We start from the raw sequence: 20,934 nt of genomic DNA, 5'->3' as shown, positions 1-20,934 counted from the left end.
GTCAGATTTCCAAAAATCGGCTTGGTATTTAGGATGAAAAGTGGCTTGGTAGTAAAAGGGTTAATATTATGTTGTATTTTTGTATGTTAATAGTATGGCGTTTTCACACGAAACAATGTCCATTTTGTTGATTTTTTTTCATTGTTTATGTACTTAATTTTTTACTGTAGGGAAAGGGGAGTGATTCACATTTTTATACTTTTTATTTTTATTTTTTAGATTTTTACAAAAATGTTGCAACTTTTTTTTAAACTTTTTTAGCCCCTCTAAGAGGCTACATTATTCACTAGTTATATTATATATAGCTTATACTGCAGGCCAACATAGCAAATACAACTCTAGTACACTGGATCTCTTTAAAGAGATTCAGTCTATTAGAACGATGCACCCTTCCCCCGGGGAGCTGGTCTTAACATTTAGATGTCGTAGTCACACTTGGCATGGGTTAAATGCCTGCAATCGGCATAATTGCCAGTTGCAGACATTAACCACGGGCCTCTGCTAATTGAAACTGCAGAGATCCTCTATCTATGGTGCCTGCTGCGCTCACAAATAGGCGCTATATTTAAAGACCCTCCCAATGCCTAAGGGTTAAATAAAGAAAAGGAAGAATATTTTGACTAATCACATTAAACATGATAATTGTTCTAGCTTGCATAAATAATTTCTCTCATATCTTTTGGCCTAATGTCTTATATGCATGGTTTTAAGGCAGGAATTTTGTGACATTAACATTATAATTCATTACAAAAGATGAAACTTAAGCAAATTCCACATATTCCTTTATCTGTTAATGCGAAGTGAAGTGTTAGCAGAAATTGGCAGAATTTGACAGATATAGCATTCATCAAATTGTTACTTAGCAGTTTTGGATTCTGTCACATTGCACAATTCATATGTCATAACAATTATCTAAATATTGATGCTACTTTACATTTCAAGCATTGGTACGTTTTACTTGCCATACTATGCCTATCCACATGGTTTCCTGTTACAGAGATTAACACAGATTCCCAGACATGTTTATTCAAGCACATGAAGCACCACCTAGTGGTATAAATACGGTTTCACAGATTATTTTCAGACATTGCACCTATTTTATTAAGGATAATTTTCTGAACTGATACAATAGTATTAACTAAAAAATAAAACAATATTTGCATGCATATACTGTACCTTGAAAACTTCAAAAAGAACCTAAAACCTTATAACAGCATCTTAAAAAAGTTTGGACATTTAGCAAAGTTTGCTCTTGTGTCTGGATTTGTGTTGGGCGTGAATATTCGAATCGCAAATATTATTTGTGAATATCAGCACTTCGAGAATTTGCGAATATTTAGAATATAGTGATATATATATTCGTAATTTTGAATATTCTAGATTTTTTTTCAGTAACAGAGGCAGCGGCATCTATGGGGTTAATAGAGGGAGGGGCTCCCTCTCTCAACCATCGGGGCTGCTGCGCTGCGATTGCAGCGCCCGATGGTTGTCATGGCAACCAGATGCTTTGCAAAGGCATCCGGTGTTTGCTCACCTACAGAAATCTGGTAGTATTATACTGTACTTTGCAAATGCAAGAGCATTGCAAAGTATAGTACAGCCATCAGGCCCCACTGGATCTTCAAGATCCAAGAGGGACTTGATAAAAAAAAAAGTGTAAATAATAAAAGTGAAAATAAATGAATAAATAAAAATGTAAATTAAAAAAATAAATTGCCTTTTCCTATAAAAAAAACCAAAAAAAACCACACATATTAGATATCACCGCTTCCGTAACAACCATCTCTTAAATATATCACACGATCAACCCCGTCCAATAAACACCATAAAAAATTAATTAAAAAAAACTGTGTAAAAAAAAGCAATTTTTGTCACCTTACATCACAAAAAGTGCAAGACCAAGCGATAAAAAAGGCGGATACACCCCAAAATAGTACCAATCAAACCGTTACCTCATCCCACAAAAAATAAGCCCCTATTTAAGACAATTAACAAATAAAAAAGCTATGGTTCTCTCAGACTATGGAGACGCTAAAACATAATTTTTTGGGTTTCAGAAATGCTCTTATTGTGTAAAACTTAAATAAATAAGAAAAAGTATACATATTGGGTATTGCCTTGTCCGTAACGATATGCTCTATAAAACTGTAACATGACCTAACCCCTCAGATGAACGCTGTAAAAATAAATAAATAAAAACTGTTTCAAAACAGCAAATTTTTTGGTCACCTTGCCCCATAAAGTGTAATAATGAATGATCAAAATATCATACTGTATGTACCTAAAAATGGTACCAATAAAAACCTCAACTCTTTCTGCAAAAAACGAGCCCCTGCCAAGACGATCGGCAAAAAAATAAAAGCCTTATGGTGTTCAAAAAATGGACACACAAAAACGTAATTTCTTTTTCAAAAATGCCTTATTATGTAAAACTGAAACAAACAAACAAAAAAAGTAGACATATTTAATATCACTGCTTTATAAAAATAGCACATGATCTACCATGTCAGATGAATCTTGTAAAATTAAAGATACCAAAACGGTGCCAAAACAGTAATTTTTTTGTTACTAGTAATGAGCGGCAGGGGTCATATTCGAATTTGCGATATTTCGCGAATAATTTGTAGAATAGTCGTCAAATATTCGCAAATTCGAATATTTGTTATATTCTACGATTTTTTTACTCGAAAAATCAGCAAGGTAATGATCGTGTAATAGGCGAATTTTCGTAATGCAAATTTTTATTGTGAATTTTTCAACTTACAACTATTAGACAAAGAAGATTATAGCACTATATTAGCTAAATTGCTCTATATTTGTGTGTTTTTTTCGAATATTCGCTATATTGCTCTAACTTTGTTTTTTCGAATATTTGTAATATTCTAAAACAAAAATATATAGCAATATAGCGAATATTCGAAAAAAAAAAACAAGTATAGAGCAATTTAGCTAATATAGTGCTATAATCTTCTTTGTCTAATAGTTGTAAGTTGAAAAATTCGCAATAAAAATTTGCATTACGAAAATTCGCAAATAACACTACTCCTAAAGTCAAATATACTGTAGCCTTCTCATTGGCCCACAAGCTAGAAGCAGGGAGGGATCATGTGTACTGATGAAAAAAAAAATCGAATATTCGAAATTACGAATATTTCGAATATATCACTATATTCAAAATATTCGCGAATTTTCGAAGTACCTATATTCACGATAAAAATTCAAAATTCGAATATTCGTGATCAACACTATTTGTTACCTTGCCTCACAAAAAACGTAATATAGAGCAATTAAAAAACATATGTACCCCAAAATAGTACCAATAAAACTGACACCTTATCCCCTAGTTTCCAAAATAGGGTCACTTTTTGGGAGTTTCTATTGTAGGGGTGCATCAGGGGGGCTTTAAATGGGACATGGCATCTAAAACCAGTCCAGAAAAATCTGCCTTCCAAAAACCATATGGCATTCCTTTCCTTCTGCGCCCTGCCGTGCGCCCTTACATCAGTTTACGACCACATGTGGGGTGTTACTGTAAACCGCAGAATCAGGGTACCACGAGTTACTGGCCATAAAATGGGCATTTTAAGATTGGAGGCATTTTTCAGAAGGGGCAAAACACTGTATTACGGTCCGACCATAAGAACTTAGTGTTTCTTGAGGCGGCTAAACGCCTTAATCCTAGGCAGGCTAGGTGGGCTCTATTTTTTACTCGTTTTAACTTCTCTGTAAGGCTACTTTCACACTAGCGTTCGGGGCTCCGCTTGTGAGCTCCGTTTGAAGGGGCTCACAAGCGCCCCCGAACGCATCCGTACTGCCCTAATGCATTCTGAGTGGACGCGGATCCGCTCAGAATGCATCAGTCTGGCAGCGTTCAGCCTCCGCTCCGCTCAGCAAGCGGACACCTGAACGCTGCTTGCCGCCTGGCCGTGCGGAGGCAAACGGATCCGTCCAGACTTACAATGTAAGTCAATGGGGACGGATCCGTTTGAATTTGACACTATATGGCTCAATTTTCAAACGGATCCGTCCCCCATTGACTTTCAATGTAAAGTCTGGACGGATCCATCTGAAGCTACTTTCACACTTAGAATTTTTTCTACAATATAATGCAGACGGATCCATTCTGAATGGATCCAAAGTCTGCATTATATGAGCGGATCCGTCTGGGGTCTACGGTAGTGTGAACGTAGCCTTACTTTCAGGCTAGGAAGTAAAAATATTAAAGCAGATGCCTTGTCCCGGAGTTTTAATGCCACCCAACCTCCTGACGCTCCTCCTGAACCCACCTTACCGGCAAGCATCTTTGTGGCAGCGATATCCTCGGATCTTTCCTCTGAAATTCAATGAGCTCAGCAACTTGCTCCTCCACAAACTTCTTCAGATAAGTTGTTCGTTCCCGAGCATTTTCGTTTTCATATTATGGGTGAGTGCCATGACTCTGTTCGGTGTGGGCATCCAGGCGATCGTCTGCCACGAAGGAATTGCTGCTGAGGTCTTCTGGTGGCCTACTTTGTCTAAGGATGTACGATCTTAGGTTTTGGCTTGTGAGGTATGTGCCGAGTATCTAGAGAGCCCCGAGAACCCTTCCCGCAGGTTGATCTACATCCATACCATTCCCGGCAAACCATGGTCTCACATTTCCATGGAGTTTTATTTTCTGACCTGCCCCCTCCGAGGGGAAGTCAGTGGTTTGGGTAGTTGGTTGACCGTTTTTAGCAGATGGTGCATTTTGTTCTTTGAAGTAAGCTCCCTGGATGCGAAAAGCTTAACATCCTTGTTATTGAACAGGTGGTACCGCCTGCATGGTGTCGCTGATAAATTATTGTCTCAAAGATGTGATCATCTCTTTATCCTTTTCGTCTGCTTTCCATCCAGAGAGGAAGGGCAGACGGATTGGTTAAATCAGGCAGTGAACCTTTCCTGAGGTGTTATGTATCGCACAGCATCAGCTTTTGTGGGTGAGATATCTCCCTTGGGCAGAGTTGCCATCACAATCTGGTTAATTCGTCCACCGGGAGTATCTCCTTTTTTTGGGGTAATAGTGGTTTTCATCCTCGTTTTAAGCTCTAATTCCTCTGCGTTCTCACTCATCCCACAGGCAGATGCTTTCACCTCTAGACTGTGCACAGTCTGGGCGCAGGTTCAAGCGAACCTGAATAAGGCCCAGGAGTTTCAGAGTAGACATGCCAATAAGAAACGTTCCAAGGGAGTCACATTGTTGTACTCGGCGATAAAGTATGGTTGTCGACGAAGAATCTTTCTTTGAAACATTGTTCTCGAAAATTCTTCCGCGTTTCATGGGACCATATAATTTATTGAGGTTGTTAACCCGGTGTCTTTTAGGAGTAAAACTACCTGACTCCCTTCGTATACATGATGAATTTTATAAGTCTTTACTCCAGAAATATGTGTCCCAGTGGTTCCTTCTAAAAAACCTCCCCCACCTGTGGAGGTTAAAGGTCAGGGAAGAATTTGTCATCTCTAGAATCATGGATGTTAGAAAGGTTAGAAACTCCTTTCAAATACCTGGTCCACTGGAAAGTTTTGGACCCGAGGGAGAGGTCCTGGATACCTGTGTCCAGGATTCATGCTTTCCAGGTTAATTGCTAAGTTTCACCGGGAACACCCTGAGAAACCTCGTCCACAATGCTTGGGTCCGGTGGCCCCTCGTAAAAGGGGTGGTACTGTAACAGGGTGCCGAAAGCACACTTGGTCTCCCATCAGCCACAGACCTGCTGCTTAGCTTCGGGGACGAGGATCTGGTTTTGGCCTCATTCCCAGGGCGGCTTTGCTAGCTGAGAGGCCCCTGCTCCTAGGTCTGCCTTGAGCGCCGAGCTGATCACTCGTGCTCGACTTGTCTGTCTGTCGGTCATGTGACGCTGGCCATGTCACATGACCCTCACTCCCCACTATAAATACAGGCGGCCTGCTGGCTACAGGTTGCCTGTGATTTTCATCTTTAGGGCTGGTGTGGTACTATTATTATTGCTTCCTACTTGACCTCTGGTAGTGACCTTGTTGTTTCCTGACCTCGCTTTGCCCCGCGTCCCTTGGTACCTACGCTATCTCTTGGATTCGACCTCGCTCGTTCTCGGATGTAGTCTCCTGCCTCATCCCTTGTATTGACGGACCTCCCGGACCGACCTCGGCTTAGTTGACCCCGCCATTGCCTTCCCATCGACTGGGGTACGGTTGTCTTTTCGACCGTCCCTTTCGTATGGGGGGGCGAGTTTGTGGCCTGATAGTCTTGTGTACCACCGTCTGCTTGGCTGGTTCTGTTCCACTCTTTCGCTGTTCGCGGGGGGGTCTGCTTCTACACCTATCGTAGGTCAGGGACCGTCGCCCGCAGGTAGGCCCCGTACCCTAGGACGGGTGGTGCAGTAGGCTAGGGGACAGGGTTGATGGTGGCAGTTTAGGGGGTGCACGTCTCTCTACCTTCCTTCCCGGGACGACTACATGAGTGGATCCAAAATAGAGATGATACGTGAATGGAATATTTGCATGTCTTCTGTGTTTTGTACCCACTCCTGCTTTTGGCTACCAAATCATAAGCCAATTATGATGCAAAATAGGGTACATGTCATACAGGCCTTACAGCTGCTACATAGACAGGATCCGTTGTGCGTCTCACTTTTCCTTTCTTCAGACAGATCAGAAGAAGGATAAAAAAAATTATGATGTCAACCAGTCCAAAAAGGCAAAATATGGCCCAGTTATGGAGTGGGGAGGGGCGTAACAGCCATGAGAAGTCCACAGAGAGGCCCAATAACAGAGTGGTGAGGTGGCAGCAGCATTAGGAGACCACAGAGTTTCCCAGTGACAGAGTGGGGAGGTGGAAGCAGCATGAGGAGATCACAAAATGGTGATGTGGTAGCAGCATGAGGAGACAACAGAGTGACCCAGTGACATAGTGTTGAGGTAGCAGAAGCATAAGGAGACCACAGAGTGGTGCTGTGGCAGCAACATGAGGAGATCACAGAGTGGTGATGTGGTAGCAGCATGAGGAGACCACAGAGTGGCCCAGTGACATAGTGTTGAGGTAGCAGAAGCACGAGGAGACCACAGAGTGGTGCTGTGGCAGCAGCATGAGGAGACCACAGAGTGGTGAGGTGGCAGCAGTATGAGGAGACCACAGAGTGGCCCAGTGACATAGTGTTGAGGTAGAAGCAGCATGAGGATACCACAGAGTGGTGAGGTAGCAGCAGCATGAGGGGACCACACAGTGGCCCAGTGACATAGTGTTGAGGTGGCAGCACCATGAGGAGACCACAGAATGGCCCAGTGACATAGTGTTGAGGTGGAAGCAGCGTGAGGTAGCCACATAGTGGCCCAGTGACATATTGTTGAGGTAGCAGCAGCATAGGAGACCACAGAGTGGTGATGTGGCAGCAGCATGGGCGAGACCACAGAGTGGCTCAGTGACATAGCGGTGAGGTGACAGCATTATGAGGAGACCACAGAGTGGCCAGTGACAAAGTGTTGAGGTGGCAGCAACATAAGGGGACCACAGAGTGGTGAGGTAGCAGCAGCACGAGGATACCACAGAGTGACATAGTGTTGAGGTGGCAGAAGCATAAGGAGACCACAGAACATCCCAGTGACATAATGTTGAGGTGACAGAAGCATGAGGAGACTACATAGTGGCCCAGTGACAAAGTGTTAAGGTGGCATGAGCATGAAGCGACCACAAAGTGGCCCAGTGACATAGTGTTATGGTGGTAGCAGCATGAGGAGAAAACAGAGTGGCCCTGTGACATAGTGCTGAGGTGGCAGCAGTATGAGGAGACCACAGAGTGGTGAGGTGGCAGAAGAATGAGGAAACCACAGAGTGGTGAGATGGCAGCAGCATGAGAAGACCACAGAGTGGCCCAGTGACTCAGTGGGGAGGTGGGAGTCAATACCAGTACCAGCTGAAGATGGTGGATGGCTGTAGGAGCAACTGGCAGCAGGTGTGGCATTAGGTGGAAGACAGCATCAGAATAGTAGCTGAAGCAGGTAGTCAGAAGAAACAGATCTCTTTTGTCCAAGTGTATGTGTGGCACCATGGATGATCTAGTCTGATGCATCAGGCACTGGTGTTTGAAAATCCTGGCTGATCCACACCTGATTTATCTTCACAAAGGTCAGTTTCTCCACATTTTGGGTGGACAGGCGAGTTCTCCTTGGGGTAACTATGGCCCCTGCCGAACTAAACACCCGCTCTGATGCCACGCTGCTGGCCAGGCAGGAAAGCTTGTCCAGGGTAAACTCGGCCAGTTGTGGCCACAGATTAAGTTTTGATGCCCATTAGTCCAGGGGATTTTTGGTTTGGGTGGCAGGGTACACTACAAGTATGCCACAACCTGCTGTTTCAGGTTCTGCTCCATGTCTATCTGCTGCTGCTAGTGAGTAGTTTCGTCAGTAGGCAGGTAAATAAAGCTGCTCATCAGCGACTCTAGACTTACAGTAAGTTGCTGCTGATGGAGCTGGTACTGCTCCTGCCCCCTTCCCCAGCAGCCATGCAGTGGAACGTGAGTGAAGAGGGCCCCCCCGGTCAGACCTGCGTGAGGATGGGCAATGGCGCACATAGGCAGCGGCCAACTGACTGCATAGGATGTCTCGATAGTAGTTCAGTTTGTCCTCCCTCTCAGCGGGTGCAAAAAAGGTCCCCATTTTGGACCAGTAGCAAGGATTTAACATGGTTGAGAGCCAGTAGTCATCCCTCTGCTGAATGGTGACAATTCAGCTGTCACTACGCAAGCAACTGAGCATGCAGCGGGCCATTTGCGCAAGTGACTTGGAGGGAGTCCCTGCCTCCATCTCCACAGCATACTGCCACAGTGTGCCTGGGTCCTCTGCCTCGTCTTCCTCATCACCCTGTAGCTCCTCTGGCTGCTCCTGTTCCTCCTCTCCTGTCACCTGTGTAGAAAAATCTGCCATTTCTCTGTGCCTTTCTTGTGCTTGAATGTCCTACTTCTCCTACTCTAGTTCAGCCCCCACAGGGCTCATGTGGCCGTGAGATGTAGTCGCCACGTCTCCTGTCCCCTGGCCAGCCAGATTTAGCAGCATATGCTCCAGGACATGAATCAGTGGAATTACGATCATCCCGTAGTCCTGGCGACTAACAAATAAAGTGGCCTCCTCAAAGGCCCCTCGCAAACGGCAGGTGTCACGGATGAGCTGCCACTGGCTGACATCAAAGTTACATAGGGGAGTTCCTCTGTCCGCCTCAAAATGTCATAAAAAAAATCGTTTATGGCCTTTCTTTGTTCATATAGTCGGAAAATACCCCAAAACACCACATATCCCCATAAAAGTTACATCCCCTGATAGCCTCGATCTGGGTGAACAACCTATCCAAAAATCACCCAGATTGGTTCAGGGGTTATTTTTGCCCCATCGTGCAGATGGTCACATGCCCCAAATAGTTCCAGTAAAAAGTCCACGGGGCAGAAACAGAGCCTTTGAAATCCAATATGCCCCAAATAGTGTCCCAGGGGCCATAGTCCACAGGGCAAGAGGCTGGCAACAGGCCTCTCCAACTCCCAGTGACGAAGGTGCTTTTGTCACAGTCACCCATTGAACTAACAGATTTATTATATATTTTTGTGTTAGGGGTTCAAAAATGGTACATTGCACCCACAGACAAATCACTATAAAGTCACCCACAGAATTAGGCCTCATGCACACGACAGTATTTTTTCACGGTCCGCAAAACGGGTTCTGTTGGTCCCGTGATCCGTGACCGTTTTTTCGTCCGTGGGACTGTCCTTGATTTTTGGGAGGATCCACGGGACATGAAAAAAAAGCCATGCGGAGCCAAAACTGATCCGTCCTGAATTACATTGCAAGTCAATGGGGGACGGATCCGTTTGACGTTGTACACAATATGGTGAAATTGCAAACGGATCCGTCCCCCATTGACTTTCAATGTAAAGTCAGGAGTCCCTATTATAGTCCCTATTTTCTCCAATCCGATGGTATATTTTAACTTGAAGCGGTCCCCATCCCCATGGGAACGCCTCTACAGTTAGTTAGAATATACCATCGGATTTGAGTTACATCGTGAAAACTCATATCCGATAGTATATTCTAACACAGAGGCGTTCCCATGGTGATGGGGACGCTTCAAGTTAGAATATACTACGAACTGTGTACATGACTGCCCCCTGCTGCCTGGCAGCACCCGATCTCTTATCTGCCTGCCGCACCTGAAGGGGTTAATTGTGCGTATCATAGCCCCCTGTAAGAGATCAGGGGCAGCCAGGCAGCAGGGGGCAGACCCCCCTCCCTCCCCAGTTTTAATTTCATTGGTGGCCAGTGCGGCCCCCCTCCCTCTATTGTATTAATATCATTGGTGGCCAGTGCGCCCCCCCCGGCCCCCCCCCCCTCCCTTTATTGTATTATCATTGGTAGCCAGTGTGCGCCCCCCTCTGGGAACGCCTCTGTGTTAGAATATACTGTCGGATTTGAGTTTTCACGAAGTGAAAACTCAGCTCTGAAAAAGCTTTTATGCAGACGGATCTTCGGATCTGTCTGTATGAAAGTAACCTACGGACACGGATCACGGACACGGATGCCAATCTTGTGTGCATCCGTGTTTTTTCACGGACCCATTGACTTGAATGGGTCCGTGAAACCGTTGTCCGTCAAAAAATTAGGACCAGGTCATATTTTTTGACGGACAGGATACACGGATCACGGAGGCGGATGACAAACGGTGCATTTTCCGAGTTTTCAACGGACCCATTGAAGTCAATGGGTCCGCAGAAAATCACGGAAAATGGAACAACGGCCACGGGTGCACACAACGGTCGTGTGCATGAGGCCTTAACAGCCAGATTAATTATTAATTCTATGTCAAGGGTACAAAGATGGTGCATTACACCCACAAAAAAATCACTATAGGTCACCCACAGAATTAACAGCCAGATGTATTATTATATTTCTGTGTCAAGGGTACAAAGCTGGTGTATTGCACCCACAAAAAATTATTATAGGTCACCCACAAAACAAATAGCCAGATTCCTAACACTCTCCCTCGCTTCAGCTTCCTGTCCCTGCACTACTCAAAGCTGATGGGGGGTGCTACACGTGATCCAGCTTGTATAGAGGTGGGTCACATGATGCACTGGCCACTCATAGCCATGCAATTACTAGGCATGGCTGTGATGGCTTCTAACTGCTCACAGCTTAAAAGCTTGTTGATTTGCTGCCCTGCAGCCTTTCAAAGCTTTATTAAATGCCCGAACACTGAACGCGAACCCAAACTTTTCTGGCAAAGTTCAGGTTCGGGTACCCGGGTTCGCTCAAACACTAATAACAATTCACCGCAGATCGATAATGGGACGTACATATCTTTCCTATTGATACACCCCTTAAATGGCTGTAGTACAATGTAACTTCACCGCTGAACAGCAATTAAGACATTTTTTTTTTTTCTGATTAATAAACTCCCCCCCCAAAAAAAAATAACAATAACAATTCACCACAGAACGAATAATAGGAAGTATATTTATTTCCCTTCAATACACCCCATAAATGGCTGTAGTACAATGTAACTTCACCGCTGAACAGCAATTAAGACATATATATATTTTTTCTGATTAATAAACCCCCCCCCAAAAAAAAAAAAAAAATAACAATAACAATTCACAGCAGAACGAATATTAGGAAGTATATTTATTTCCCTTCAATACACCCCATAAATGGCTGTACTACAATGTAACTTTAAATCAGAATGGCAATTAAGACATATTTTTCTTCCTATTTCTACACATCAAAGAAGAAATATAACAATCAAATTCACTGCAGAACGTCTAATGGGACGTATGTATATTTCCTTTTAATAGACTACGCAAATGGCTGTAGTACAATGTAACTTAACCGATGAAAGGCAATTAAGACATATATTTTTTTCCTTTTTTCTTTATTAATACACCACCAAGAAAAGTAAAACAATGTAAAATCAATGCAGAACGGCGAAATGGACATGCATATCTTTCCTATAATACACCCCGTAAATGGCTGTAGTACAATGTAACTTCACCACTGAACGGCAATTATGACATATATTTTTTCCTTTTTTTTTTCTATTAAAACACCCCCCCAAAAAAAGTTAAACAATTAAAAATCTACGCAGAACAGCTAATAGGACCTACCGTATCTTTCCTATTAACACACCCCATAGATGGCTGTATCACACAGAACTTGCAGCAATCACAAGGCAAAGTTTGCTTAAGGTACTGATGTATCATATAGTACAAACAACCCTGAAAAGCAGCAGTATAACTGCAATTTGGATCCCCAATTTGTGCAGCAAGGTGTAATAGTAATAGCTCCTATTACCCAGGCTCAGGGCCGGATTAACGTAGGGGCTGATGGAGCTGCAGCTCCAGGACCCTATCATAAAATAGGCCCAACCGCCAGCCAAAAGGCCGTCGGGAGCCGGCCCGCGCTAAAAGTCCTCTGTTGTACACAGCGCAGCGTCACATAGCACACAGACAATGCAGAGACGCTCACCTCACGCTGGCAGCAGGGAGCCTGAGGGAGGGACTCGGGAGGAAGCGTAATATGATCCTAGAGTGGAAGCTGCTTTTGCCAGCCCCTCCCCTCCCCGCCACCAACCAATCAGAGCTGAGACAAGGCAAGCACTAGCAGCTCTGAGTCGTCTGAGTAGTACAGGAAGTCTAAGAATAGAAATGAATCAGAATGAGTCTCAGGTTAAAAGAATCTAAAGATCCGATTAGTTGGAGACTCATTCGATTCTTTGAGTTAAAAGAGCCGTGAGTCAGACTCTAGAACAGGTTGCACTGAGGCTCTTGGCTGCTTTTGTTGCAGCAGTGATAAGATTAACCGCCTCAACGTCCGCCCATAGGATATAAACGTCCTATGGGTGGACGTCTATTTCTGACAGCACGTTTTAAAACGGCCTGTCAGAAATAGCAGCTGCAACGCTAATCGTGCAGCTGCTGATCGGGTTGCCCGCTGTCAGTGACAGCAGGGCAACCCTAAGACAAGGCAGGGACAGTTCCAGGTGTCCCTGCCTTCACGATCGCTGCAGACACAGCGCTCACCGAGGCGCTGTGTCTGCAGAGCAGGAAGCGCTGTGCGCTTCCTGTTCCGGCCCGGCGGTCATGTGACCGCTGTGACCGGAGAGTGCAGGAGCTGTGTGAGGTCTCTCAGAGACCTCGATCAGCCCTGCTGTGAGGCTGTACAGCACTGGATTGCTGCTGTACAGCCTCTATAGGGGTGCATTTGTCCTGTAACTGGGGCTACTATGTCAGCCCCAGTTACAGGAGAATCAACAGTGTAAAAAAAAAAAAAAGTGAAGTAAATGTCCCCCAGAGGTCTTGTATGACCTTATGGGGGACGAAAAGTGTAAAATAAAATAAAAATAAAATAAAGGAGTTGGAAAAATAAAATAAAATAAAGTTTCACATGTAAAAAAAAAAAAAATCCCAAGTAAGGAATAAAAAAAAAAATTAAAAATAGAAAAAATAAAAAAAAATAGACATATTTAGTATTGCCGCGTCCGTAAAAACCAGCTCTATAAAAATATCACATGACCTAACCCCTCGGGTGAACACCGTAAAAAATAAATAAAAAAAACTGTGTCAAAACAAGCAATTTTTGTCACCTTGCATCACAAAAGGTGCAACACCAAGTGATCAAAAACGCGTATGTCCCACAAAATGGTACTAATAAAACGTCACCTCATCCCGCAAAAAATGAGCCCCTTACATGAGAAAATCTCTCAAAAAATAAAAAAACTATAGCTCTTAGAACATGGAGACACTAAAACATCATTTTTTTTGTTTCAAAAATGCTATTATTGTGTTAAAGTGAAACAAATAAAAAAAAGTATACATATTAGGTATTGCCGCGTCCGTAAAAACCAGCTCTATAAAAATATCACATGACCTAACCCCTCGGGTGAACACCGTAAAAAATAAATAAAAAAAAACTGTGTCCAAAACAAGCAATTTTTTGTCACCTTGCATCACAAAAGGTGCAACACCAAGTGATCAAAACGCGTATGTCCCACAAAATAGTACCAATAAAACCGTCACCTCATCCCGCAAAAAATGAGCCCCTACATAAGAAAATCTCTCAAAAAATAAAAAAAACTATAGCTCTCAGAACATGGACACATTAAAACATAATTTTTTGGTTTCAAAAATGCTATTATGTGTGTAAAACTTTAATAAATGAGAAAAGTATACATATTAGGTATCGCCACGTCCGTAACAATCTGCTCTATAAAAATGTCACTTGACTGAACCCCTCAGGTGAACGCTGTAAAAATAAATAAATATAAACTTGTGCCTAAAACAACCAATTTTTTGGTCACCTTGCCCCATAAGTGTTTATAATGAATGATCAAAAATCATATGTACCCAAAAATAGTACTAATAAAACTGGCACCTTATCCCCTAGTTTCCAAAATGGGGTCACTTCTTGGGAGTTTCTACTGTAAGGGTGCATCAGGGGGCTTCAAATGGGACATGGCATCTAAAAACCATGTGGAGTTCCTTATCTTCTGCGCCCTGCCGTGTGCCCATACAGCAGTTTACGACCACATGTGGGGTGTTTCTGTAAACCGCAGAATCTGGGTAATAAATATTGAGTTTTGTTTGGCTGTTAACCATCGATGTGTTAAAGAAAAAAAATTGATTAAAATGGAAATTCTGCCCAAAAAAGTGAAATTTAAAAATTGATCTCCATTTTCCTTTAATTCTTGTGGAACGCCTAAAGGGTTAACAAAGTTTGTAAAATCGGTTTGAATACCTTGAGGGGTTGTAGTTTCTACAATGGGGTCATTTATGGGGGTATCCACTATGTAGGCCCCACAAAGTGACTTCAGACCTGAACTGGTCCTTATAAAGTGGGTTTTGGCAATTTCTTAAAAATTTGAAGAAATGCTTCTAAACTTCTAAGCCTTCTAACGTCCTAAAAAAATAAATGACATTTCCAAAATGATGCCAACATAAAGTAGACATATGGGGAATGTTAAATAATAAATATTTTATGAGGTATCACTTTCTGTTTTAAAAGCAGAGAAATTGAAATTTAGAAAATTGCGAATTTTTTCAAATTTTTGGGTAAATTTGGGATTTTTCATAAATAAAGGTGAAATATTTTGACTCAAATTATGACTATCATGAAGTACAATGTGTCACGAGAAAACAATCTCTGAATGACTTGGATAAATAAAGGCGTTCCAAAGTTATTACCACATAAAGTGAGATATGTCAGTTTTGCCAAAATTGGCCTGGTCAGGAAGGGGGCAAAGGGCCCAGATGTGAAGTGGTTTAAGGGACAAGAGCAGAGAGATAAGAGAAGTGACAGATGACACAGAGTTTAGATTAACAGGTTGAATTAACCCTTTAGGATCAAATTGGCTTCTCAGGAGATATATATGTTAAAGGCATCTCATTCAGTAGCTATATAACTAAGGGTGGGTTCACATCTCCTTTATGGATTCCGTTAAGTGGGGACTATTTTATTATCATCCAGTGACTGTGTTACTGTAATACTGTTATCATTTCAGCACATAGTTTTCCCTGTGCGTGCATTCACATTTCATTTCACTTGGTTGGTTGTACTACTGTCAGTGTCAGACTGTTGTCACTGTGGGTAACAATGCACAACAGGACAATAATTGCACACCACAGTGACAGCTCCTGACTCCTGTCCGGGGTCAGCCTCAGCTTCCCCTTCACTATCACTATAATCAATCACTCTTCCTGATCCTGACTCACTCATTAGAGAGCGGGAAGAGCCGACTGAGTCAGCAGCAGCAAGTGAATCGAATGGATAGCATCTGCGCATGCGCACCGGCACCTAGAGTCTTCGGTTCACTTGCGAGTCAGCTCAGCAGTCAGTGACTCAGCAAGTGAACCGAAGATCCGATTCATGAATCGGATCTTCGGAAAGATCCGAACTTTCCCATCACTACTGAGGTCATATCCGGCGGGCCGCGGCATTACAGGAACAGCACCAGCTGCTCTGACGTCCTGCCGCCGGATATACGTCACAGGATATCCGGCGGCAGGACGTCAGAGCAGCTGGTGCGGTTCCTGTAATGCCGGCCCGCCGGATATGACCTCAGTGCGCCCGCAGTTATCCCCTCCTGCACGCTGCGCTGTGTACAACCTGCTCAGCAGTTTCGACCAGCACACGGCCCACAGCGCTCAGCCACACCAGCTCGCGAGACAGCAGGAGCTTCTGGAGCAGGGCAGGTATCAGATAAACTCATCCAGTTGGAAGGGAGGGCAATCATAGTGCTGTTATGATTTATGGACACAGCTCTCAGCATGCTTAGCCAGCCTTCTATCTGGCTTTGCATCTTGAGAGTCACAGTCCACAGGCTGTTTCTGAGCCTGTGGACTGTGACTCTCAAGAAACACAGCCAGATAGAAGGCTGGCCTAAGCATGCTGAGAGCTGTGTCTATAAATCATAACAGCACTATGAAAATTACTGACTGGCCTAAGCATGCTGAGAGCTCAGTCTAAATAACATAACACATTAAAGAAATTACTGTTTCTAGCTGCTAGTCCACAGCAGCTAGAAACAGTAATTTCTTTAAAGAAATTCTGTAACCAGGTTTCACCCCTGTCAGCTAAAAATATGCTGATGTTCAGGGCGTCTTCACGATTCCTAATGTGGGCTTATAAATGTCACCTGTGGGCTTATTTAGCTAAAAAACAGCTTTTACTAACCTGTCAGTCAAACAAATAAGGTGCCCAAGGGGATGTTAATGAGTGCAAGATGCCCGCCGTACCCAGCGCCGCCTTTCCGGACTTCTGCACCGCCTCCTAATCCTCTGTGCCGCCTCTCGCTCTCCCTCCCCCCTCCTTCTGCTGTAAGATCTCACGCTTGCGCACAGGGCTCTGCCTAATGCGCCCGTGCAGACTTCTCCATTTGGCTTCTTACAGCGAAGTGCGCATTCGTGTTGAAGCAATTTTCGAAAAGCAATTTTTTATCTCAAATATCGCCACTTCGATAATTCGCGAATATTTCGAATATAGTGCTATATATTCGTTGTATCGAATATTCGGAATTTTTTTCCATCTGAACACATGATTCCCCCTTGCTTCTTGCTTGTGGGCCAATGAGTCATTGGCCCACAAGCAACTTAAGCAGTGAGCAATCATGACTTCAGATGGAAAAAATTACGAATATTCTAAAAAACTAATATATTAAATAACTATATTCAATATAGTGCTATATATTCGTATTTTAGAATAGTCGTCATTTTTTTCCATCTGAAGTGAACACTGAACACTGTTCACTTCAGATGGGGAAAAAAATGACGACTATTCTAAAATACAAATATATAGCACTATATTCAATATAGTGCTATATATTCGTTTTTTAGAATGTTCGTCAAGTGCCATATATTAGTTTTTAGAATATTCGTCATTTTTTTCCATCTGAAGTGAAAAGTTATGGCCCCAGAAAGTCAGGGAGTGAAAAACAAGATAGCTCAAATTAAAAATCCTTTGGAGGTGAATGGGTTAAAGAAAGCCTAAAAAAGAAAAATAACACCAGAAAATATATCTTTATTCCCTTTGGTGAGTTTAGCATTTTTTACCATGGTCGCAGAAGTCCGTGTTCATTCGGCATTCGTATTCTGAATAAAGCTTGCTGAAAGGCTGTGGGCACTTGGAAGCCATTACAGTCATGCCTAGTATTGGCATGGTTGTGACTCGCTGGCGCAGCACGTCACCTGGCTTGTATAAATGCCGGAACACATGGTGTGCCACCATTCTGCTCTAACTAGTTTAAGGACAGGATGCAGCTGCAGTGAGGGACAGTGTTAGGCTTTCCATCTGTATGTTAAGTACACCTATTAGAGGCGGTGATATGACCAGGAACACTGCTAGGTGGAAGCCTTCACCTAGCAGAGACCCAGTATGTCACTGTATCTGCTGAAAAAGCCCTTGTCCTGCATGATTGATCGCAGGGCAAGGAAGAGCATCGGAGCATGAAATGCTCTGATGCTCATCTCAAAGGGGCTGCTTGAGTGAAGAAGGGGATATGTCTGAGTACAGCTCTGAATTTGGACAACCTCTTTAACATATCTGGAGGTAGATATACATAATGAAAAAACATGCTGCCACTGTTAAGGGGAAAAAAATCACATTGTAAATCCTCCTCCCATTTAACTTGAAAAGAGAGTCTGAGCTGCAAAGTAATTGAATCTCTCGATAACTTTTAGAGATGCTCTTAGACAGTAATTTTGAATTTTTAAAGCAAGACACCTACTATACAGTGTAGTGTGAGGATTAGATGAGAAATTTAAGGAGCTAATAAGATGTCTCAGTTGAAGATATTTCCAAAAATCACTCTTCTGAATATTAAGTGTATCCATAATCTTAGAAAACAGTTGCTCACTAATGTCACCAAGAGTAAAGATGCCCTTTTGGATCCATAACTTGTAATCTAGGTCAGGCAAAAAGAACTGCAAGGCTTTTGAGGTACATCCTGATATCTCAATGGGATAAGTTGTCTGAAAATAGGAACCATAAAATCGTTACAGCTTGTTATGTCACAGAAGGGGAAGGCAAAATAGTACCAGTATTGTTCATCAATATGTGGTTTGTTATATGGGTTTCCATTGACACCCATTTTCTGGAATGATCAGAAATCCACCAGCTCTTGATTTAGTCTAGAATGGCACCCCTATAATACTTTAATATATAGGTGCAACCAATACCACCCAAGTGTGTCAGATATATAAAATATTTGCTACCCTAGGTCTTGTATGATTCCAAATGATGTTGAGGATTACATTTTAGATATGTTTAAAGAGGTTGTCTCACTTGGGCAAATGACAATAGATAACCCCTTTAAGGACTGTAAGTGACACTACTATGGGAAGATTGCAGAAATAGTAAATAACTTTTGGTAAAAGTAGCATTTTGACAGCAGACATCTGTCCCAAACAAGAAATAGGATATTGGGAGAAGGAATGAAAATCTTTTTGAAGTTGTGAAATCAGTATTTATAGCTAATGCTTTGCAAGTGCTGACAGGGAAAGGTAAGGGCAATCCCTTAGGCCCCTTTCACCCGTTTTCCGGGTGAAAAGCGTGATGCGACCGCATTGCGCCCACACTGAATCCGGACCCATTTATTTCAATGTTTTTCACGCATCACTTGTGCGTTGCGTGAAAATCTCAGCATGTTCTATATTCTGCAATTTTCACGCACCGCTAGCCCAATAGAAGTGAATGGGGCTGCATGAAAATTGCATCCGCATTTGCAACAGTGAAGGTATTTTAGACAAGAAGCTGAGTTTCCCAGCCTCTGGCTCCATGAGGCACATGAGGCAGGAGTTTGCTGCAGAAGTTTCAAGCCCTTGCGGACCATTTTACACCATGCCAAAGACACCACGGGCAATGGATGTGGTAAGGCTCATTGTCCTCATCCAGGAGAGGCCTACATTTGGGATACACGGTCGGGGGACTATCACGACCAATATAAAAGGATGTAGCCTGGGTGGAGATAACCCAGGAACTTTTTGCCACGATCTGGGACAAAATCAAAGGGCAAAGTTGTCAGAATTTTGGTAAGTAGCCATTGTATACATGTGTGATCCTTGCTGCCTTCCCTAGCGTAGGCCATGTCATACATTAACCTCCCTAGCATAGACCATGTCATATGTTATCCTCCCTAGTATAGGCCATGTCATACGTTATCCTGCCAAGCATAGGCCATGTCATACGTTATCCTCCCTAGCATAGGCCATGTCAAACGTTATCCTCCCTAGCATAGGCCTTTCATATGTTATCCTCCCTAGCATAGGCCATGTCATACATTATCCTGCCTAGTATAGCACATGTGATACGTTATGCTCCCTAGTATAGCACATGTGATACCTTATGCTCCCTAGTATAGCACATGTGATACCTTATGCTCCCTAGTGTAGCACATATGATACATTATGCTCCCTAGTATAGCACATGTGATACCTTATGCTCCCTAGTATAGCACATATGACACGTTATGCTCCGTAGTATAGCACATGTGATACGTTATCCTGTATATCATATGTGATACTTTTTCCTCTGTAGGATTGTATTTTTTGCAAAATTTTTCTTTATTGTCTTTTTATTACAAGTCGATGAGGTCAAGAATCGTTGGCGGAGCTGCAGGGACCAGTTCCGCAAACAGATGCAGCACCAGTAGCGTAGTGGTTCCGGGCCAACGGAGAAAAGGCCATATATATTCAAGGAACGACTGTTTCTCTGTGAGGTAATGGAGCTGCGTGTGTGGCAGGACCCCGCTGGCTATAAAGTAACACTGGGGTGGTACCTCTAGCACAGGGAACCAGACAACCCAGCTGACCTTAACTAATTGTAGACAGCGGTGCGACCACTATAGGACCTGTGTGTTAAGTGTATGAATCCCAATACCTAAAGAGTTCACGGATGAGGAAGGAATAAGGATTTGTGCCAGCTGCCTCCAGAACGATTACTGAGAACCAAATCGGCTCTCGGATTCATTCTGGATGCAGCCACTCCCCCCAATGACCCTACGGAAATGTTTGTGGCCCTGGAAAACTGACGCCTCCATTGGCACATGTTTGGCCCCCGGCCAATGCCAATTTACCAGGGCTCACAGGGTCCCCCATGGTTCCCTCCTCAAAGGGATCATTATGGGCCACCTATTCTGACATATGGGCCACAGTATCAGGGGGAACTTATGGGCAGTCTGTTTCCTCCTCCTCACAAGCTGGCCCATCACAGTACTCAGACCCCCCTTCCCAACCAGCCTACCCTGGCCCACAGTATCAGCGTCCCCTCTCGCCATCTGGGCATTTTTTTAATTTGTGATTTTGATTTTTTTCATCTTTATTTATGTTATTTTATTACAAATATCACAAAATTAGCCGAGTTGACTATTTTGTCTGTGAATAAACAGACTTTTATTTTCCTGAATTTTAT

This window comes from Bufo bufo, chromosome 2, assembly GCF_905171765.1.
Source record: "Bufo bufo chromosome 2, aBufBuf1.1, whole genome shotgun sequence".
Classification (NCBI taxonomy): domain Eukaryota; kingdom Metazoa; phylum Chordata; class Amphibia; order Anura; family Bufonidae; genus Bufo; species Bufo bufo.
Note: the sequence above shows the minus strand (reverse complement) of the source record.